Source organism: Drosophila willistoni, unplaced genomic scaffold, assembly GCF_018902025.1.
Source record: "Drosophila willistoni isolate 14030-0811.24 unplaced genomic scaffold, UCI_dwil_1.1 Seg212, whole genome shotgun sequence".
Classification (NCBI taxonomy): domain Eukaryota; kingdom Metazoa; phylum Arthropoda; class Insecta; order Diptera; family Drosophilidae; genus Drosophila; species Drosophila willistoni.
This window is the reverse complement of record NW_025814181.1, coordinates 255,464-279,675: the sequence shown is the minus strand read 5'-3', so window position 1 is coordinate 279,675 and position 24,212 is coordinate 255,464. Positions and strand designations below refer to the sequence as shown.

Genomic DNA, 24,212 nt, shown 5'->3' with positions numbered 1-24,212 from the left:
TGTGCTGCACATTTGTTCGTCAACGCATAATCGAGCTTGCTTAGGCACGGAGTCAAATCTTTCATTCAAAATGTCAATAACTCTTCGCGTGCGAAATAGTGGATCGTAGCCAGGCTCACCCTTTTTGATTCGCTTACTCTCGTCACACAATGAGAAGTATTTCTTAATTGCTTCAAATTTGCTACGGGTCATACAGGTTTGTATGGGTGCAAATGCATTTTGCCCCCAGTAACTTTTCAAATTAGGGTAGCGATATATAGACATGTAAATTAAAATTCCTATATAGTGATGAATATCTTCCGTTGTTATCTTAAACTTGTTGGCAATATTGTCCTTTAAGGCTGCGCGCATTGTTTCCTTGACGATTATACTTATAATGTCCGAGTTTAAAAAATAATAAAATAGTTGAAACGGAGTTTTCAGATCAGTTATTTTGGATGGCAACGAAGAGTCGCCTTGAAAAGCAACATTGTTTATGTGCAATTGCATAGATTGCTGTCGCCACATAACTTTACTAGGTTCCTTTATAATTGATTCGATACCTATTCATAAATAAATTAATGAGTTGTATTACAAATCAAAGTAATGATTTGCTTACCAAGCCCATTAAAACCACCAGAAGACGGTAAAGATACAGGTGTTGCTCCTTCAATAACTGGCAATGGTGATCGAGGCCTCTTACGAGTTTTTCGGGAAGGCTCATGGCTGTGCACAGTATTTTCATTGTTTTCAATATTACTGCACATTAAGGATACAGTAGAGACATCTTCTAATGCAGTGTTAAGTGCCTCTGCCACGTTTTCATCCTCGTCGTCACTCGACATGTCTACATCCGACGGGACTGATTCGAACAACTCCAGCAGTTGTTCATCCGTCAAATCAGACCATTTATAGCGAGCTCTCAAAGCCATTATTCAATCTCTATTAAAAAAATTCAACAATAAATAAAAATCACACACAAATTACACAAGAAGTGCAAGCAGTTGTGAAATAGCTGCTAGCAACAAATTTTGCCGTGGAGCCCCAAAAGTGCCTCAAGGCAGTTATCACTTTTACGATGCTACAAAGCAGAACTTTAACATATTCGCACATATTAAACTTTATTTAAATAGCACATTAACTTACCTTTCACAAAAAAAAAATATTGAGTTCAATTGGTTGTATAAATTCACTTTTATCAACACAGCAAAAGACAATGTGCAGAAGCTGAAATTTTTGGCGCGAAGTAACACATGATTCGATAATATGTTTATCAAAAGCATCGATAAAAGTTTCAGAGCTCTTCACAACATTGGCAGTGCTTTTTGGCAGTTATTTTTAAAAGTTCAACAATTTTTAAATTAACTAAAAGCTCTTAGTTATTTTTTTAAAAATAAAAATAAAATACGTGCCTTGAGGCATTCTTACGTCCTAGAGGGTTAAGTCACCTTTATGCAAACGCTTTATTACTGATTTATATGAAAAAAACCATTTATTTTCAGCAGTAGTTGTACAATTCTGTACAAGTCATTACGCTAAGACCGAACAATTGGTCTAGAAAATATAGATTTTCGAGCTATCATGAGAAATGCTCTGGGGATTGGTTACAACATAGCCCACATAAAAGACTTTGAAGAATGGTTCTAATATTTGGTAATCATTCTTTTGTCCCCATTTGAAAATGACGTGGTGCTCAATGCTATTTCATATTTCGAAAATGATGGCCCTGTTTGTTTCGATTTGGGAGATAATGAAAGCGCAGATTTTGTTAAAGTCTCTACCAATAACGGTTGGGATAGTCTTAAGACTATAGCTAGCAAGAGTAGTTTAAAGAATCTTTTCACTAACTTTGTTAGTGAAATCCAAGATTTGATTTCGGACTTACCTGAATCAAGTGTATAAAATATTTATTATAGTCCTAAAATGGCAGATGTTGTTTTAGGGAAATATGTGGTGTTTGCCTCCTTCTGGACCAATTTAATAGGGATTTTTATTGATAGTTCTAATAAAATGCCTAGCAATGGTCCAGTCGAATCTTTTTTTAAACTTTAAAGCATTCTTGATACAAACAAAAATCCAAAAATCGGTGAAACAATATTCATTTTCAACATGAATGATTTAATAGTTCCATCGACTCCTGAAAACCTTGCTTCTGTTCCAGCAAATAACAGGAATCTATCTCAATTGAAGGATGCATCCTTAATTAAGCATAGAAAATCCCAAAATGTCTTGGGTATTCCAAACAGTGTGTCATCAGAAATACCAGCTACCAAACCAGAATTGTGGTTTGCTAGTAATCGACGATTGAAGATGAATGTCCTTGTGCAGATCACTGCTTTACCTCTAGCAGAGCTAGGGCAACTATTTAAGGGTCAGGTCGTTAAGGGAACTTTAACAGCTCAACTTGCTCTATGTTATTTAGAGAAGTACTTTGCGACGCTGGAATCAGAACCATTAGCAGAGAAGTGGGAATCATACGGAGTCCTTCTTGGACAAGAAGGAGACGTTATGACACCATTGAGTCTTCTGACTATAGAAAGATCCGGGGATCTAGATGTTGCAAGACTGGACTCTCTCCCGCTGCATGACGGCGAGCTCAACGCATTGGCCATGTACATCCTAGCGATTTATAGGGTCCTGCGAATAACGTACACCGCCCATATCCGGACCATAAGTAGCCTTATCGCTGACATTATAAGAGGATTCTTAGTGAATGTTAGTGGTACCACCTTAACGAATGAGTTGGTTAGTTATCGTCTCGAAAGCGCCATTTATAAATATAAAGGCTGGCTCTCCGTTCCGTCTTACACTGATATGGTTGCTGCCTTGGACATGTTTATGTTCAAAAATAAAAACCATCCATTGACTACACTGAGAATTGCCACTGTGACCTCTAGATTCCGGGATTGTGCAGGTTTGATCTCTGTTCATCATTGGTCCAAAGTGCAAAGCTATAACAACTGCATCATGCTCGGATTTTGGTGCTTCTCAGAAGGGATAGGAAACAACTTTATGAATTTGTTTTCGGGTCAAGAAGAAATAGATGTCCATGACTCTCTATTTCCTTACCAGGTTGACTTTGGCTTGAGCGGGAAGTCTGCATACTCTGCAGGATACAATGATGAACTTTATTATTTCATCCATGTGACATGTGCTTTACTAGGCAGTACCAGATCTGCCAATGCACAAAAGATTTTAGAGAACTCCCTAATCCCTTTGACCAACCTAGGCATTTGGATTGCAATAATCCACTATACATCTCAAGAGTTCAACACTCAGTTTGAATCAGTCAAGCAAAGAGCAAATCCCAATGATTCTCTCCCTGCAGACAACGTTCCGCCTAACGTTACATCCAGACCAACCAATACAGACCATAAGGCCTGGTTTGCCTATCTTAAGGATAAGCACTTCAAATTTACCGAGCAAGACATCAGGAAGTTTGAAACCATGAAATCCAACATGTTATTGGATCCTAGGGAAGGATCTATCGGAGAATACTTAAAAACATACATAATCACCACCAATTGATCGTCAACACGATCTTGACGATCTGGCATCTTTTAATTCCATATATCTTACCCCCCATAAACTTTCCAATTCTTTGGCTAAGCATGAAATCATGTATCCTTCCATTATACATGGGTCGCTCATTAAGGGTAAGCCCAAAAAACGGGCAGCAGTTTCTAAGCCTGTTTTAGACGAAATGTCAAATAAGACGCTTTCAACGTACAGGGAAAGCTGGAGTAAAAAAGGTAAAAAAAAAATTAAATGTGGTCTGTTTAAAAGTCAATTTACCGAACCAAGTGAGGGGGAAAAACAAAAACCCTTTGGAATCGAGGTAGGCTATAAGGAAATGCTGCTTAGCCATTCTAGTCTGAACAGTTGCATTGCAAAAGATGTAAGTCTTTTTGATCATGTGCATTGTGCCAATACTCAGGGATTCTTATATAATATAGAGTTACAAGATTTTGTGACGTTGTTGGGTAATGCCAATTCATTACCCCATTATTCATATTAAACTTCATTGTTGTTGACTGCGATAATTTTTGATCATAACAATAGCAGCATCATCAATATTCCATGTCAATTGGGAAGTGCTGCATTTTCAAATCAGACTATTATTGCAAATGCATTAAAATCATCGTCCGAAATAATAATAATTCCTCATTGTTATGAGAATCACTTCTATGTTTTATTTCTGAATAAAGATAAATTAGAATTCACCTTTTTAGATCCCTTTGGGGAAACATCCAAGTCCGAATTATTCATTCGATATTATTCGAATTTACTTAAAGATTTTAAGCATGTTCCGTTGGTTCATGAAATCCAAAAAGATTCTTTCAATTGTGGCATTTTTATACTACAGTATTCTAAATGCTATATCATGGGTATGGCACTTGAAAATCTAACATCTGCAACTGTTTTCAGAAATCAGATGATTAATAAATTTATTAACTGCAGTGATGCAGTACTAAATACATGCCTGCATTGCTTAGGCCGGACATCTAAGACTAATTATTTTAGTTGCAATAAATGTAATAGGTTTCTTTGCACTAAGTGCTTGGAAAGCCTGTATACCTTAGCTGATACAAATTTTATTTGTAACTTACCTTAAAATTTTAGTTGTGGGCATGCCTAATAGTGGAAACCACGTTAAAAAAACAAAGATCTATACCAACTTGTGTTAGTGGGCATGCCTTATAGTGGAAACCACGTTAAAAAACAAAGATCTATACTAGTGGAGTTGCCTTATAGTGGAAACCAATTTAAAAAAAAAGAGCTATTAAATCCGCCTTGCGTGGAACAAGTGGACTAGGCCTACTGGGGAACCACTATAAAAAAACGCGCCATGAACTCTATGTACCTCAAGGTGGTGCGGAAAAGAGTTCAAATCAGATGCTAATTTCCTTAAGTCCTTTATCTATTTTCCAAAACTATCTTTTGGCACATTTTGTATTGGGAAAATCATAGTTGGTTCATAAAAATGCAATTTTCTGGAAAACTGTATGAAACCACATAATGAAACTTGGTGGGGATAAAGTTAATAATAATGAATAACTGGGAGATAATCTTGCATTCAATCTTCATTGAGCCATGTTTTTGGAAAGGATATACACGAAAGCGAAAAAAAGACTTTTTCGCGGAGAAATTGTCAATACATGGAATGCTCAAAAACCCCCAAAACTGAATTAAAACAAAAATTTTATCTAATAAAAATGCAAAAAATTTAACAGAGGGCCGACGCTGACTCGAATTTTATAGTGTCGGTAACTTGACGGACATTAAGCAACCCTTCAGTACCGGTCGCCGCAAATTCCTCTGAAAATCTGAGGCGATTTGTCAGATGTCGCCTCGGAATTTCAGGGGACATGCCATACAAATTTGCGTTTAGCATTGTGTGTCCTAGCGCCTCGGACACTCTTACGAATTTTCGGCGACATGACGCCGGAAATTCCGCTGAAGACGAAGAACCAAGTCGCTCGTATGTTCAACGGAATTTGCGGCGACATTTCGCCGGAATGTCCCAGCAAAATTATAGCTCGGATTTACATTGCGACATTGTCGATGGAATATCCCCGCATTTTCCCAAAAATAAATAAAAACTTGATTTGATGTGGTTTTTTAACATGCATTAGTTTTTATTTAATAGCATATTTATTTTAATTTCTTTATTTCTTTATAGTTCCTGCCACTACGAAATTCAATCGCGAATGAACATAGAAACGAAAAGTACAAAGCGACGCGCGCAGAAGTTGGGAAAAACAATAACAACAATGCACCGACGAACGAAGTGAAGTGGCGTAGACAAAAATCATCAGGCGCGTATACAGGGGGGGTTTCGGGGGTTCATTTCCACCCTGACCAGCGTTCTTACCACCGATCAGTGAATGATATTTATTTTTCTGTGATTTAACCACTTGAGTGTAAACACTAAAAAGCGTGTAAAATTAAATATAGTGAGTAAACACTAAAAAGATCACATACACAAGAATGGACATTCGTCAATTTTTCGTTAAAAGACCTAGGTTAGAAAATCTGGAGGTAAGTAAAAATTGTCATATCGAATACTACAAGTTGGAATATCAAGTGAATCATCATGTTTTGGATTTCCTCAAACTTGCGGTTATAAAAATATATTACATTTCATTTAGGAAACTTCTAAACAAACTGATAAGCAGCAAGCAGAGGCTCCCGATACAGCATCTTCACTCGAGCCCAAAATTGCACAGGTATTTAACAGTCATTACTTATGCTGCTGCAGTCAATTGTACCTTTATTCGATTCAAAATGCTCCTACTTGTAATACACGAAGTTACAATTACTAGCAATAAAAATCGTAATTTTCCCAATGCAGCTGGGAAAAGCAAATTGTTTTCCACTTTTCCATATCAATAACTTTGTAATTGAAAGTGACAAATAGAAATTTCGGATCCAAATAGAAATTTTACAAATAAAAAAATGTTTGCAGGTTTCCCCGAAAAACATTGTTACTTACTGCTGGAAAAAACTCAACGACAAAAAAAAAATTTGAACTTCTTGTTGATGTATGGGTCCCAGATGAAACTTTTAAGTTTCTAACATCAAGCAATCGAAATTTAAAATTTCAGTTGTCTTGGTTGCGATCCTTTCAATGGTTGTCTTACTCGGCTGAAGAAGATGGAGTTTACTGCAAATATTGTGTTTTATTGCAGTCGGATCAGTTGGCAAGGGGAGTCATCAAATTGTGAAAACTTTTGTGGGGGCACCGTTCAGGAACTGGAAGAAAGCCCTTGAAATGTTCCGAGATCATCAAGAAAACAAAAATGCTTTCATCGATGCAGAGAATTTCAAATCTGTTTTTGAGAACAAAAAAGACGATATTTTGAGTGAAATCGATTTGAGTCGAATGAAAATGCGAATCGACAATAGACGGAAATTGACTCCAATTATCCGGGCTGTACTTCTATGTGGCAGACAAGGGATCGCACTAAGAGGTCATCGTGATTCCGGTCCAATATCCACGGAAGTTGCAAAAGAAAGTGAAGAAAATTTCAAAGCACTATTGCGTTTTGCCTTGGAAAGTGGTGATGCAGATTTACGTCAACATTTGGACACTGCTTCTGCCAAAGCTACATATACAAGTCCATCTATTCAAAACGAAATAATAAATGCTGCTGGAAAAACGATTACAGAAAAACTTGTCGAGCGCGTTAACAAGTCAAAATGTTTCGTAGTTATCGCTGATGAAACCATTGACGTCAGCGGAATTGAACAATTTTCAATCTGTGTGCGATATACCGAAAATTCAAAAGAGGGATATCGACTTCAGGAAGATTTTTTGTGTTTCACACCTGTGAAAGATGTAACCGGGAAAGGGCTCAGCAATGCACTTCTAACAACTCTGAAAGAGTTGAAAGTTGAGTCTTCTTTAATGGTTGGGCAAGGTGAATTAAAAAATGAGTATGAAAAATTGCTGTGCCTTTCTTTTTTATGGAATTCCATAATAAATTTCCTTGTGTGCTATATGTTATTTTTCTGTAACGTTTTTTCTATTGTCTCTTTCATTAACAAAGTTATTACGGAGCGCGCGCGATGAGTGGAATAGTCAAGGGTTGCGCAGTTGAAGTTCAAAAATCTTATCCACTAGCCATTTACCTCCATTGTGCGAATCACAGTTTAAATTTGGTCATCTCCCATGCATGCGACGTTCCATCAATCAGAAATTGTATTGGGACAATCAAAGCAATAGTTAATTTTTTTCGCCAATCAAGTAAAGCTGGTATCATTTTGCAGACTTTTATCAAGAATGATGCTCCTAATGCAAAGCGTACACGATTGCTCAAATTTTGTGAAACTCGATGGGTGGAGCATCTTGATTCTTTACAATTGTTTCAAGATGTGTATGAATATGTTTGTCTGGCACTTGAAGAACTAGATGAAACTATGACAAAAGTTGACGGAGTTCAACCCAATGCACTTCTCACGTCTATACAAAAACCTCAGTTCATAATTGCTCTCACAGTTTTGAAACCTATCTTTCACTTAACGAAAAATCTCAGTTTAAGTTTACAAAAAAAAAATTGCAATTTGAGCATTTGTGTAAGATATGCAGATAACTTGTTGAGCGAAGTTCAAGATATGAGGAGAAATGCAAACGCCACATTTGCAAAAATTTTCGCAGAAGCAAAAGAAACTACTAAAAAAAGTAGGAGGTTCGTTAAGTGTTCCCCGGGTTGTTGGACGCCAGGCAAACAGAGATAACCATACTGGTAACCCAGAAGAATACTATCGAAAATCAGTTTTTATCCCATTTTTGGATCATTATTGCAAAGAATTGGAGTCAAGATTTATGAAGCACCGTGATCTTCTTTCAAAAATTCAAACGATATTGCCATCAAAATGTGATCAACTGGACTTCGATAAGATCAAGTCAAGTGTAGAATCTTTCGAAAATCAATGGCCGAATACACACTCTTTGACCGAAGAATTTCAAGCCGAAATGAAAATGTGGCAAAGGTAATTGATTTTTATGATTTCTAGTAGCACAATTATTGTTGAATGATATATTTGTTCGCATTATTTTCATGTTCATTTATTTCATTTTTGTTTCCTCACCTTTCGATGGAAAAATAATTCAGTAAATCAAGTAAAACTGTGGTTACAAATTAATTTTTGTACTACGCCATAAGATAAAATATAGCAAAACTTTTTTCAGGCGATGTTCGGAAATCCCAAAAGATGAGCGACAAAACACGTTCATTGATGCATTGAATCATTGTTGCGAGTCTTTTTACCCCACGGTTCATCGGTATTTGCAAATTGCTGCGACGCTTCCAGTCTCTGTTGCTCCGAGCGAACGCTCTTTTTCTTCACTAAGGAGGCTGAAAACGTACCTAAGAAGTACAATGGGTCAAGAGAGGTTAAACGGACTAGCTTTGCTCAACATCCACTCTAAAATTGAAGTCACTCCAGAGGATATTTTGAACGAAATGGCGAAAACAAGTCGGAAAATAGACATTCTTTTGTAGAAAAAAAAATTGAAATAAAGGTCATCCATTATTATTAAGTATGAATATGTGTATTTAATATTATAATACGCGCCTGAAAATCATCATGCTTTACTTCTTCCAATTTTTTTTTTCCAAATGAGAAATATATATATATATGTACATACATATGTACAATGACGACATTAGCTCGTTCGGGTGCCTTCGGCTAACCTCAGCATGAAATACGCTGGCAGAATTTTTTTCTGCCGACGTCAGTAGCTCGGAATTTGCGGCGATTTTGACCCCGGCTACTTTTGGTACTGAATTGTAAAGCACGGCACGCATACACATACAGTTGCGTCTGTGTGTGTATGCACGCGCTCTGTTGATTTGATGATGACGTAGTAGACAGCAAGCAGGGCTGCCGGCAGTGCTTGAGCCGATTAATATTGACCGTAACTTGTGCTCTATTTATCCAATCAGATTCAAATCGTTCGTTATTTGATTGTATGCATTAGACTTTTTATTCCCCTACAGAGGGTATTATGAGAAATTTTTTGTAACGCAGAGAAGGAGACGTTTCCGACCCCATAAAGTATATATATTCTTGATCAGCATGAGAAGCTGAGTAGTTACAGCAATGTCCGTCCGTCCATCGATGTAATTCAACTTCACGCCTGCAGCCTACTACATATTGGCTCTAATTCACCGCGCAGATGCGCGTACACACGTACAGACGCAGCATAAAAAGGACAGAGTGGTACCTTAAATGTTGTGTCTGTGCATTGATGAAATTATTTATACAAAAATAGTTTTCAGGACTGCAACGGCATTTAAACTTCGGCATAGCCGATTTCTTTAATATTTTCTTTTTTTTCAAATTTCCCAATCAATCACGGGGGCCCCGTGGTATATACGAAACGACAACATTCAAAATGATCTAAATATACCTACCGTAAAATCTGAAATAGGTACTCAACAACTAAAGTTTTCTGCGAAACTGGATGCACACCCAAATGTTCTTGCCAGTTCCCTTACGCGAAATAATAATAGAACTCGTCTTAAAAGAAATGACAGACCAACCCAATAACAAGTGATTAGGGCCGCCTGCAGTATCCCCAGGATTTATCTAAAGTTCTAGACTAAGAAAAATATCTCAAACTTGTTGTTAGGCTCTAATTTAAGAGTAGATTCAACAAATATATATTAAAGTGTTTAGGTATGATTTAAGATCCTTGAAGACAGGACATCCTCTATAGTTGGCCATGTGGTTCCCTCCACAGTTGCTGCATAGTCTTAGTGCGACGTTGTTTCTGTCCTTGGTGCAAATTCCATCTTCATGATGTTCGCCGCAGCCAACACACACTGACCTAAGATTGCAATTGTTAGAGGTGTGGTTGTATTCCTGGCAGTTTTTACACTGCGGTGATTGGCGTCTCTTATGGGGCTCATCTACGGTGATTCTTCTGTGCAATAGAAGCTGTAGGTTGTAGATCGGGTGCACTTCATTTGGCTTCGACCGCTTTGCATCAGGTTGGAGCTCGATTTTAAAGAGCGGCTGTGCGACTTTGTTCCTGTTGATGATGTTGACAACGGACTTGACCGCAAACCCTTTTTCGACCAACGCGTCTGCTATTTCTTGAGTAGGGACCGATGGCTCAATCCCCTTTAACACAACCTGGATTATTATTTTAATATATCTGTCCATTCCAGTTTGGACAGAAGTCGTTAAGTTGACGGCTTGTGGCAGGTCAATACTTCTGCAGACTTGCAGTAGTTGCTGTCAACGAGCTGACGGTGCTGGTCGGTGCAATCGGTGACCCAGTTATCGATATTGATGGAGAAGCACACTGCTCTCTCCACGGTAAGTTGCTGTTGATTGCTGAGTGGCTGGCACTTTCGGTGTTATTGCTTACGTTTGCATTCGGGGGGGTCGGCGACACCACCGAAAAGTACGCGTTGTTGCGTTGGACCGAGAGTCGACGCTCACGTTGTTGTTGTACAATTAGTTCTTGTAGCTGTTGCTGGTGGGGATCGAGAGAGCTTGGGCCCGAATTGGTGGACATGGCTTTTGTAAAAATTACGCACTTTGTTGTTGCAACTTAGTATTTATTGCTATTAGAGCAATCTAATAGCAATATGATTGTAAATAGGCGTCTCTGAGGCGACTGAGAGCCCTACACAACTTTTTGCAAACGCAGACTTTTTTTTTTTACACCCAATTTTTGCGGAGTGCATTAAAAAACACGTCTGTACACGGCGGCAGTTGAATTGGAATTGAATCTGCTCTGTATGACAGCGAAATTCAAATGGCCTACGCTTTATCGAACATCGCATCAAGAAGTCTCGGTTCCGCTGCATTTCGTGAACTCGCTCTCTCAAACCATGATGAAATAAGTATAAGGTGGTCCCATCGGCAGCAGCGCTGCTCACGACGAGGTCTTATTTGATTGCCGACGGGACCACCTTGTACTTGTTTCACCATGTCTCAAACTGTGCACAGGGTTGTCTCTCGCTTTGCTCGATGTCACGGCAGCTCAGTTTTGAGCAGCCTATTCGCTTGCCGTGCCCACTGGCGCCGCTGACCGAAGTAAGTTTCGGTCATCACTCTTCTGAGCGCAACCAATCATAGCAGAGATCTACTGACCAATCAGATTCTTTCTACGCACGAAAAAATGTAATTTCACAGTATTGTATAAGACTCAAAATGGATTTAGTTCCAGAGTTGTGCCATGGCATGGCATAATCATTACTTTTTTATTAACACTGAAATGAATTGATGCTAATGAAATTGTCATTTTGATGAAATACAAAAAGTAATAAAATTCGGAAAAGATATATCAATATTTATATAAATGTTGTGTGAGTTCCTAAAATCGCTATGCATTCAGAAACTACAGAACTGATTGCGTTCAAATTTTGATACACTGTGTAATATAATTATAATTATATGTTAAGTAGAAGCACTAACCATAGAACACATAGATGGGACCATGATGAAATAACATAAGGTGGTCTCGTCGGAGGCCGAAGCTTACCGAAGTATACACTTAACTTCAGTGCACGTTTGCTCACTCACATCACCGTCTCGCTCACCCTCAATAGATACTCAGAATACTATTCCTTTCACTCGCACTTATTGCAAGCATACGTTAAGTGTATGTCTCTTGCCGACGGGACCACCTTATGTTATTTCATCATGGATGGGACAAACTCATAATTTTTTGATTGCAAACGCTAGCCTAGTCATTGAACCCCAAAGAACTTCGGGAAAACCCGAACGCTCGTACTCTCAATGAGAGCGTAAAGTGGGGAGAGGGCCAAGCAGCTACGAAAAAATTTCAGTCTAGCACAGACTACAGAACGACGAAAGCAGGCCTGCGTCGCTTGTGATTTCGTTCTGTCTATGTATGTGTACACTCGTCGGTACCCTGCAGTACGCGTCTGCGGAGACTCTCCGTCGAGTTTGCGGGGACATGTCCGCTGTCTTGGGGGACATAGCGGCGACACGCTCATTTAAGTTGCGGCGACATTTAACATTAGATGACCTAGCAATAAGGACAATCGGGACAACTGAGCGACAAAGTCGACGGTATGTCCGCGGATGGTTTTTCGAAAATGTTTTGAGGGACATTTGCAAAGAAATTTCCTCTGAACGTCGACGGTATGTCGGCAGGTCTTCTTTGCGTTCGTGTCAGAGGACGTTCCAGCGACATTTGCTTTGAATGTCGACCGTTGATCGATGGATTTCTTTGCATGCGCGTCAGAGGACGTTCCATCGACAATTGCGTTGAATGTCGATAGTGTTGTCCATACAAAAATAAAAAACAAAATACAAATGTTCTTTTGATTAATTTATTCATTTATTAAATTTTTATTTCACAGCAATTTATTTTATTATATTTTTTATTTATATTTATTTATATATTTATTCTTAATTTTTAACTAATTTTATTTAATTACAATTAGCTGTTGATCCAGACAGACAGACGGACAGACGGATTCGAACTCGTCTTGTCATGCAGATCAAGAATATATATACTCTATATGGTCGGAAACGTCTCCTTCTGTGCGTTACAAACATCTGATCAATTTTATAATACCCTCTGGAACATAAAAAATTAAAATTTGTCACTTCTATTGTTACAATTTATTTTCATTAAACTTCATTTGATTTATTTTGAAATGCATGCAAACTTACCTTTATAAATTTTTAATAATTTAAATATTTTCACTGTAATCTTTCTCACTGTAATCTTTGACAACTGTCTTGTACGCAATTCTAAATCAAATGCAAAGAGAAACGAAAATTACAAAGCGACGCGTGCCGAAATGGTAAATAAAAACAACAATGCAATGTCCCGTTTTAACTTTGTTCTTTTTGTCTTCCTTCTTGTCGCGTCCCGAAAACACAGAGTATGCTTGGCCATAACCGACGATGCATGTAAAATTTACATATGTTTCACATCAAAAGAACATGCTTATTTAATGATCAATTTATAAGTAACAAGTTATTGACAAATTATGTATATATAAAAATAATATGTATATGGTAATAAAGTTCAAATTTTTCCCTCATCCATAAGTAACAAGGGTATGGAAAAGCCGTCATGAAAATAAATATTATTTGATGCTGCATTTTTCCTATTCTTGCCTTTTTTTTTGTGTCAATTTTTTTCAAGAAATTGTGTTTGCTCAATTCTTTTCGAATGACGAAGTGTTTCGACGACGACATTGGATAGTTCGGGCACCGTCGGCTGGTCTTTGCTTGTCGACGCCGGCAGAATTTAATTCTGCCGACGGCGGTATAGTCGACGATGCGGCGACATTGTCGACCGGGGACATTTGGTACTGGAGGGTACCTAACCAAAGCACGGTACGCATACACATCCAGTTCGTGTAGCGGTGCGTCTGTGTGTGCGTATGCATGTGCTCTATTAATTTGATGATGACGTAGTAGGCAGCAAGCAGCGCTGCCGGCAGCTTGAACCAATTTATATTGACTGTAACTTCTGTTCTATTTATCCGATTTTATATCCAATACTATCATATTAGTAAATTTCATGGGGATACTTAAATATTTTTCTTCTAGAGCTATATGATATAGTGGTCCGATCCTGACAATTTTCATACTTTATTTTTCCCGGGTTTTAAGTAGCACAAATCCCAATAGCTCTTAAAATGGCTGAGTAATATGCATACGCACAGAAGGACATGCCTATATCAACTCAGCTTCTCATGCTGATCAAGAATATATATACATTATGGGGTCGGAAACGTCTCCTTCTGTGCGTTACAAACATCTGACCAATTTTATAATACCCTCTGCAAAGGTATAAAAAGGAAAAAAAAAAGAGTTGTGGTATATCTCGTATGCAAACGGATCGGACCCCTATTTGTAAGTCGGTGAGCCGACTTACTTACTTTATTCCATTAGTTTAGGTTTTTTATTTCCTTTAATTTAATTTCCACAGTTGACTTACTATTTTTTTCTCCCTTTCCATTCATTTTCAGAAACCAAGTTCCGGGCATTAGAATTCTGCTAGAAAAAGCCATTCTGATGGCTATATATCGATTATAGCATCGAATTGGGAACAATATTTACAAATTGGTAATTTAGCAAATGAAAGGCTCAATGAAACTCAGAGTCTTTAAAGTAAAGGACTCAAGTTGTGAATGGCGTTCACTTGTAAAAAAAAAAAGTGCGTCTAACGGTTAGACACGATAGAAGTGAAACCTTCCGTAAAACAAACTGAGAGAGAATGAGACGAAAGCAGCATTAGGAGCGGGATAATTATAGGTTCATTATAATATTGCTATAAAGGTCATGTTTTATTTTCTTCATTTTATTATTATTCATCCTCAATGTTTTCAATTTCAACAAATGATACGAGTGGCTTATGATAGCTAAAATATGATACAAATGCTTTGGTTTCGATGTTGTCAACATAGCTTTGAAATACCGCGTCAATTGTTGTTTTTGATCGTGTTGTTGATTCAGTGCGATTGTTACACATTTTTAAACTGAATGTTGTATTGAGAAAGTCAATTAAATCCGCTGTGTCCAATGCAAAATTTACGTTAAAATCGCCAATTAAAATCATTGGAACTTTATCGTAATCTTTTCTAAGTATCCGCGATACTTCTGGTGTATACTTTATTAAATTTTCATGAATGAATTCCGTGATGCTATTTATTGATTGATTGGGTGAAATATAAATTGCCACAATTAAAACTGTTTTTCCATTGCTCAATCTGGTTTCGCATGCACATATTTCTCCCACTTTAGAGAGCTGAACAGACAGTGATTCTAGTTGCAGTGCATTCATTCATTATATATTTTGTGATACATTTTTATTTACTTTTTATACCCTTGCAGAGGGTATTGTAAAATTGGTCAGATGTTCGTAACGCACAGAAGGAGGCGTTTACGACCTGAGAAGCTGAGTTGATATAGCCATGTCCATCTGTCCGTCCGTCTGTGCGTATGCGTTTTACTCAGCCGTCTTAAGAGCTATCGGGATGAAATCTTTTTTTTGGGTTTTTTATTACCCGTGTAAGATAAAGTATGAAAATCCTTAGGATCGGACCACTATATCATATAGGTCTAGAAGAAAACATTTTGCGGACATGGCTATATCAACTCAGCTTCTCATGCTGATCAAGAATTTATATACTTTATGGGGTCGTAAACGCCTCCTTCTGTGCGTTACGAACATCTGACCAATTTTACAATAACCTCTGCAAGGGTATAAAAAGTAAATAAAAATGTATCACAAAATATATAAAAAACATTATGAAAAACTTCGACCAAGCTGGGAGTCGAACCCCGGCCGCCCGATCGCCAAGCGAGCACACTAACAACAGAGCCACGTCGACTCTTTGTAAATTGCCGTCGAGTTCTGTAGTTAAGCACGCATCTCATTTTCGCATCTCATTCTCTCGCAGGCTATATACTATAAGATCTATATGTATGTCTCTTTTTAGTGTCGCTTTTTCGTTTCATTGAGTCTCAAATCACTCCCAACGATTCTAAAGAAGTTTTCACTTCAAAAACAAAACAAAACATTACTAAAACCCAGAAAATCAAAAAAAAATAAAACACCACTAAAACAAAAAAAAAAAGAAATAAAATGGCTGTAGAACTCACCGAAGCCCACCTCAATCAAGCATTGTCTTCGTTAAGACAGGTGGCAAATTATGATGGAGCTCCAGAGAATCTGACGTCATTCATAAGGAGGATAGATTTTATTATGCACCTATATCCAACCCATGATATAAGGCAACATAAGATATTGTTCAGTGCAATCGAGATGCAGCTCACTGGAGAAGCACAACGGCTCTCACAAATTGGACAAGCCAACACCTGGCCGGAACTAAGGACACTCCTCATCAATGAATTAAAGACGCAGACCCCCTGTGAGGAACTTCTTCGACGCCTCTACAACACCAACTATGCAGGAAATCTTCGTAAGTTTGTAACAGAATTAGAAGATAAGTCCTATATTATCACAAACAAATTAAGTCTAGAAAACGATGCAAATAACACCGCTCTTTATACAAATGCTTTAAATAACACTATAAAAGACGTAATAAACAAAAAATTACCCGATAGATTATTTATGACGTTAGCTAGATACGATACAACCACAGTCAGCAAATTGAATCAAGTAGCTCAAAGAGAAGGGTTATACGAGAATAGTATAACAGAAATCAGAAAATCAAATCAAAGCCAAAATCAGAATCAAAAAGGTGGAAAATCTTTTGTACCCAATAGTACAACTCCGTCTCAAACAAAACAAAATATTGACAGGGCTCAAAATCCAATGAATAGTCAACAGCAAAACAACTATTCAAAGAATAATGTAGCAAACCAGCCTACAAAAAGGCAAAGAGAAAGTAATAGTGGAATTAGCAAAATGGACACATCCGAAAATTTTCATCAGAATGCCTCGGATCAATCGGAAGAAGAGATAGAGACAAGTCCTTCATCAGAATAATGATGAACAATAAACCTTTGAGATGTGTAGTCGACTCAGGCTCTTCAATTAATATAATGTCCGAAAACTTTTTTAATTTCAAAACCTATTTAGGAGATTCCAAAATTCACATGATTGAAGGAGCAGTAGAACTAAAAGAAATTATTTTCCTTGCACCCAGCAAACTTTGTCCGACAGAACAAAAATTTTAAATCCATAAATTTTCAAATATATACGACATGTTGATAGGCAGAACTTTCCTAAAAGCCTGCAAAGCACAAATAAATTATGAAGAAGAATACGCAAAATTAGGAAACTATACATTTTATTTTAGAGATGTTGAAGAAATAGAAGAAGAACAAAACATAGAAGTTTTGGACCCACCCACAGAAAGGGACCCGGAAACAAATTTTGCGATTGAAAACGAAATAATAGAAAGCAATGAGTATAGACTCGACCATTTAAACAACGAAGAAACTCAAAAACTAAAAAAGGTCTTGTACGAATTCAGTGACATTCAGTACCGCGAAGGTGAAAATTTGACTTTCACGAGTACAATAAAGCACTCTATTCATACAAAACATGAGGACCCAATCTATAAACGACCATACAAATATCCCCAAACATTTGATATGGAAGTCAACAAACAAATAAATGAAATGATTGAACAGGGTATCATTCGAAAATCGAATTCCGCCTACTGTTCACCCATTTGGATCGTTCCAAAAAAAGGAGATGCTTCCAAGAAACAAAAATTCAGATTAGTCATTGACTATCGAAATCTAAATGAAGTCACAATAGATGACAAATTTCCAATTCCAGTCATGGACGAAATTCTCGACAAACTGGGAAAATGCCAATACTTTACCACCATTGATTTAGCTAAGGGATTTCATCAAATTCAAATGGATCCTGAATCTATTGCAAAAACAGCTTTCTAAACTAAACATGGCCATTACGAATACACACGTATGCCATTTGGTCTTAAAAATGCCCCGGCAACATTCCAAAGATGCATGAATAATCTTTTGGAAGACCTTATTTATAAGGATTGCCTTGTTTATCTGGATGACATCATTGTGTACTCCACTTCATTGGCGGAACACATACTATCACTCAGAAAGGTATTTAACAAACTAAGAGAAGCTAATCTTAAACTCCAACTCGACAAATGCGAATTTATGAAAAAGGAAACAGAACAACAGAAGGTATAAAACCTAACCCAGATAAAGTCAAAGCAATTCAAAAATTTCCGATACCCAAAACTCCAAAAGAAATTAAATCATTCTTAGGATTATGCGGATTCTTCCGGATATTTATACCCAACTTTGCACATATTGCAAAACCTTTAACTCTAGGATTAAAGAAAGGAGCTAAAATAAATATAAGCGACCCAAAATATATTTCATCCTTCGAAAAATTAAAATATCTCCTTATGAATGATCCTATACTTGCATATCCCGATTTCAAAAAACCATTTTTCCTAACCACAGATGCTAGCAACATAGCTTTGGGTGCGTTCCTCTCACAGGACCATAGACCTATTTCTTATGGTAGTAGAACACTTAACGAACACATACTTAATTATTCAGCCATAGAAAAGGAATTACTATCTATTGTATGGGCAACCAAATATTTTAGGCCATACCTTTTCGGTAGAAAGTTCGAGATTCTAAGCGACCATAAGCCTTTAGTATGGCTCAACAATATAAAAGAACCAAATATGAAACTTCAAAGATGGAAAATAAGACTAAATGAGTTTGATTACAAAATTAAATATTTACCTGGCAAAGAAAATCATGTAGCAGATGCCCTTTCCAGAGTTAAAATAGATGAAAACTTTTTAGGATCAACAGAAAGCACAGCAGCTACAATACATAGTGCTCACGAGGATAATGAAAACTACATTCCAATAGTAGAAAGACCCATTAATTATTACAACAGACAAATAGAATTCATTAGAGGTTCAGAAGACAAAGTAGAAACAACAACTTACTTTTACAAAACAAACATAAAAATAACATACAAAGAAATGACCAATGCTTACGCAAGGGATATAATCATAAGATATCTTTGCAGTAAGAACACTGTACTATATTTTCATAATGAACAAGATTTTCCCATATTCCAACAAGCTTTTATCGAAATAATACAACCAAACGCAAATACAAAAACCTCGAAATCTAGCATTAAGTTAGAGGACCTTCAAACGTTTGCACAATTTAAAGAAATAATCCTAAAACAACATAAAGAATTATTACATCCAGGAATTGGAAAAACGATTAATTTGTTTAAAGAAAAATATTATTTTCCCGATTTTCAAAACCTAATTCAAAACATTATTAATGAATGCTCAGTATGCAATATCGCAAAGACAGAAAATAGAAATACAAAACTAACTTTTGAAATAACACCAGAACTTTTTAATATCAGAGAAAAATACGTCATGGACTTTTACATGATCGACAATTTACAATTCCTTTCATGCATTGACATTTACTCGAAATTTGCAACACTTGTAGAAATAAAGTCTAGAGATTGGTTAGAAGCCAAGAGAGCAATTATGAAAGTATTCACTGAAATGGGCAAACCAATAGAAATAAAATCAGACAAAGATTCAGCGTTTCTGTGTATAGCACTAAAAAATTGGCTACAAGAAGAAAATGTAAAGTTAGAAATCACATCAAGTAAAAACGGCATCTCAGACGTAGAAAGATTCCATAAAACAGTAAATCAAAAACTCAGAATTATAAATAGCGAAAATGACATCGAAGATAAATTACTTAAATTTGAAAAAATTCTCTACGTATACAACCATAAGACGAGACATAAAACAACTAACCGAACACCAGCGGACATTTTTATCTATGCAGGATCCCCCGACTATAATACCCAAACAAAAAAAATACATCAAATAAACAATTTAAATGAAGATAGACACGACTTCGAAATCGACACTAGATTTAAACAAGCACCATTAGTAAAGTCAAAAACGACAAATCCATTCAAAAAAAACATTTTGAAGAAAGAAATAGAGAACAAAAAGTTACACACTACAAATCAAAATTCAAGAAGAAAAAGAAAATTAATAAAAGCAAATACGACAATTAAATTATTACAAAATACGTTACAGGTCAACAACTCAAGATGACTTTTTTATGCATCATGCTATTCTTAACATTAAAATCAACTTGCAGTCAATCTATTGACATAAACCCAGTAAAAGCACCAAACGGTTACTTAATATTTAAAACAGGAACCATGGACTTACCGACAAACTTTGAATATCATTATTTAAAAGTGAATTTAACTCTAATAGACATTACATATAATAATTTAATGCAACAAGCACAAGAATTTAAAAACCTAATCCATATTCAATACTTAACAGAAAAACTAAGTAGGGAAATTAATGGAATACACATTGTAAAACGTAATAAACGAGGACTAATTAACGGAATTGGTTCAATATACAAATACCTTTTTGGTATTCTTGATCAGGAAGATAAAGATGAATTAGAAGAAAAAATAAATAATCTTGAAAGCAATAGCGTACAAGCAAACGAACTAAATTACGTAATAGACACTGTTAATAAAGGTTTAGAAGTAATAAACAACCTCAGGGAAGAAAAAGAAAAATCAGTAAGATTAGAAGTTCTAATCTTTAATTTTGAGCATTTCACAGAATACATTGAAGACATAGAAATGGGCATGCAGCTCACTAGACTAGGAATTTTCAACCCAAAACTTCTAAAACATAATCACTTAAGTCATGTTAATTCGGAAAAACTATTGAATACAAAAACTTCCACCTGGCTTAAACCAAGTTCAAACGAGATATTTATCATTTAAAACATTCCTCAAGAAATAATAAAAACCCCTATCTTTGAGATACTTCCTTATCCAGACGAGAATAAAAATATTTTGACAGAAAATTCATACGATAAATACTATTTTAATAACAACACTTTGTTCAATAAAAACACAAAACAAATAGAAACTAACGAATGTATAATAGGCATTTTAAATCAAATCCCAACCACTTGTAAATACACTAAGACATATAAGAATTTTCAAACTAATTACATTGAACCAAACATAATTGTAACATGGAATCTACCAAAAACTAAACTTAATCAAAATTGCGTAAACAACGAATTAATAATAGAAGGCAATAACATAATAAAAATTTACGATTGTGCCTTACAACTAAACGAAATATCAATAATAAATTCATTGCTTGACTATAGCCAAAGCATTTATGTAACAAACAATATCACCAGGCTAGAACCTATTTCCTTTATCCAAACAAAAGAGATAATTAACGAACATACGAAATATTATACTGCATTTCAAACTATTACATTAACCACTTTTATACTTACTGTAATAAGTTTGATTACATACTTAATCTATAAGTTTAAGGAAATGCCACAAAAATTAATAATTAAGCATTTTCGATCAAATAACAATCGTGGTCCCACAGACATAATCGAAACCCCAATTGTTGAAAAAATTAAGTCCCAAATTTTAAACAAAATTGATACTCCAATATTTATAGCTGAGAAAAACCCCTCGCTATATCCCAATGTATCCGCCTGAGGACAGGCTATTTTCTTTAGGATGGGGGAGTCATATATCCAACTCCAATACCCAATAACATATAAATATTTCGCCCCCTAAAATTCATAACGTTAAAGTAAACATCCGTTTTTATAAACAATTGTCTCCCTCAAAACCAAAGCGTATGAACGCTAATCCATAAAATTAACATAAACAATTAAACACTTGAAATAATAATTGTCCCCCTAACAACCAAAAGCGTGAGAACGCTAACTCAGCAATTAAAATCGGATCAATCAAATCATCGAAATATCAATCACGCCACCAAAGGGCTCCCAAATTTAGCTTATAAATATAACCATAAGACATTTTTGTAACCAGTTCTAAGTTTTCATTCAAATAATAAAGTACGTTGCTTTTAACTCACAAAACATATCTTTTTTTTCCTTATTGGGAAAATTGGATATTTAATTATATATACTTTATATGGTTGGAAATGCTTCCTTCTATGCGTTGCACACTTCTGACCAAAATTAATATACCCTTTTTGCAAGGGTATACAAATTGGGCGGTATGATTCTAGGTCATCTTCCTGCTTTCCGATCAAGTTTCCACTGTGTGTTTGGTGTAAACAAATAAGATTTGCACCATTGTATCATACTGGTAGTGTGTTTTCGTTGTTTATTTAAATTATTAACAAAACAAATTCATTCGCACTATTACAAAAATGAAGTAAGTAAGTCGTCTCGCCGACTTGGGTATACCATACACCAGGTGAAACAAATATTTAAAATTTCGAAAACCAAATGTATGTCTATTAAATTGTTTTAACATACCTCATAACCATATACTATCTCGCTCACTCCACAAACACACGAGCACTTTAGCGCCGCCACTAGCCAACGGCCAATTCTGCCCTTATGGATCGCGTAGCAAAATACGTTACGTACGTATATTTTGCATGTTTCTAGTCTAATCAAATTTGGTAGTTTGATAGAAATAGATAAGATTTATAAGTCTGCCAAATTTGATCACGATTGTCAAAAAATTGCAAGAGCCAATCGGTTTTTTCTAAATTATGGAGGCGGAAGTGGGCGTGGCAACATATTAAAATATATATATTCTACGCGCATACTAAGCCAGTATACATACTAAACTTGGTGACTTTAGCTTTGTTAGTTTTCGAGAAAATCAGCTTTGTTTAATTTGCGGGGGCGGAAATGGGCGTGGCAAAATTTTTAAACAGTCAGTGTCTGCGCGTCTATTAGGCTAGCTTACACACCAAATTTAATATCGGTAGCTTTCATAGTTTTTTAGAAAATCAGTTTTATGTGAATTGCGTGGTCGGAAGGGGGCGTGGCAAAAAGGTGGAACAACTATTTTGCTGCGCGCTAACTAAACGAGTATATAATCCAAATTTGATGTCTCTATCTGTTATACTTTTTTAGAAAAACAGTTTTATGTAAATTCTGGGGGCGTGAGGGGGCGTGGCCAAAGATCGACTCGGTTGTTGATCCTGATCAAGAATATATATACTTTGTGGGGTCGGAGATGCTTTCTTCTGCCTGTTACATACATTTTGGCGTCTTTAATATACCATTTCACCCTAAGGGTGTATGGTATAAAAAAAAAACAACTTTCCGCTAGGATTCGAACCTCTACATATTTTATATATACGTATCATATACATGAATTAGGCATTTCAAATAATTTGAATTGTGTGCCTACTGTTAAGGCGAATCGATCAGTGTTAAGTAATGAATATCATGACTGATGAAGAACTGTTTAACACTAGATATGTGCGATGACAGTATAGGCTGTCATCGAGTGTGGCTCGGTGTGCGGTTGAGAGAATTCAGTCTCTTTTCTCTCTGGAATTCAACCTGAAAGCACGTCGAGACTCGCTGCACAAACCTAGTGATAAAAATGGAAGCCAATAATGGAATCAACGATTCAGGAATCCCTGAAATCCTCAACTCGCCGATATAAGAAGTGGGATCTAACTCAAGACCAACAATAAATGAGGAGCAGTTTCGCATTTTATTAGAACAACAAAATCGAAACTTCTGGGAGCTAGCAAAAACTTTTCGTGCATCGCCTAGTGAGTCTCGACAAGATGGTGAAATTGTTCTACCGAAATTTAACTCCGACGCTGCTGGAGCCAACGCCACGCAATGGTGTGCCACGGTGGACATCGTTCTAAAAGAAAAACCATTGCAAGGTAGTGCGTTAATTTTGGCCTTGACGAAGTCATTGGAAGGAAGCTCTTCGCAGTGGTTATCGCAGATTTGCTACCCAGGCATCACATGGGAACAATTTGGACAGCTTTTCGAGCAAAGATACGAAAACTCAGAGACACCGGCCGCAACTATTTTGAATTTGCTGAACAGTCGCCCAAATTCTGGCGAGTGTCTTGCCGTGTGTGCGAGTCGGCTAATGACGTCACTTTTAACAAAATGGCGTAGCATGGATCATGAGCAAATTGCTGCATCGGTTGTTCTTGGTCATTTAGCAAACTATGACCGCAGACTACAACGATTTGCGTACACAGGGACTATTCGCAGCAGACGAGACTTACAGTCCGAGTTAAAAGTCTTTTCGTTTGATGTTACTCATGTGGGAAGCTTCGACACAGGAAGTCGGAATGCAGAGTGCAGAAACCTTCTACATCTGGAGAAGATCAGCGAGCTTCGTCAGTGCGTGCTAAAGTCGTGACATGCTA

General features: G+C 36.5%; 1 long non-coding RNA gene across 1 annotated transcript; it reads right to left on the bottom strand.

Moving 5' to 3' along the window:
* Positions 1-459: 459 nt before the first annotated feature.
* On the bottom strand, positions 460-693 carry LOC124461146. Its single transcript, XR_006954949.1, has 2 exons — positions 599-693; positions 460-542 (listed from the first exon to the last, which is right to left on the bottom strand). It is a non-coding gene; the product is annotated as an uncharacterized LOC124461146 (long non-coding RNA).
* Positions 694-24,212: the final 23,519 nt, after the last annotated feature.